General features: G+C 35.8%; 2 protein-coding genes across 2 annotated transcripts in view; one reads left to right on the forward strand and one right to left on the reverse strand.

Annotated features, from left to right (window-relative positions):
• Positions 1–369, forward strand: part of LOC119586299 (ovalbumin-related protein X-like) — a 52,031-nt gene that overhangs the window by 29,569 nt on the left and 22,093 nt on the right. The window lies entirely within an intron of this gene.
• Positions 1–369, reverse strand: part of LOC119586593 (antichymotrypsin-2-like) — a 10,297-nt gene that overhangs the window by 7,629 nt on the left and 2,299 nt on the right.

A 369-nucleotide genomic window follows, 5' to 3' on the forward strand; every position in this document is an offset into this window, starting at 1 on the left:
CCTGAACAGACTCACCAGCGCATGCGTAAGGGGGAAAAAAATAACCCAAAAAAGAACCCGGGCATCCCCCGTAACGGGAGTGGTCAGTGCACTCCCGTACAGTACCTTTAAATAGCGCTCTTTAAATCCTGCGTCCTATTAAACGTTTCCCCAACAGCTTATGGGAACAAAGAATTAGAATTCTTTATTAAAAATGCACTAATATATCTAAGATATTAGCAATGTGTTGGTTATCATAACAAATATGATTATATTTGCTATTTATGCAGTGAAATCGTAATGATAAAATGATATTTTAAAAGTAAAAACCAGTAACAAATCAGGAGCATAGCAGTAAAAAAATTTCTGCTGAATTACCCACTTTTCTAA

This window comes from Penaeus monodon, chromosome 21, assembly GCF_015228065.2.
Source record: "Penaeus monodon isolate SGIC_2016 chromosome 21, NSTDA_Pmon_1, whole genome shotgun sequence".
NCBI lineage: Eukaryota > Metazoa > Arthropoda > Malacostraca > Decapoda > Penaeidae > Penaeus > Penaeus monodon.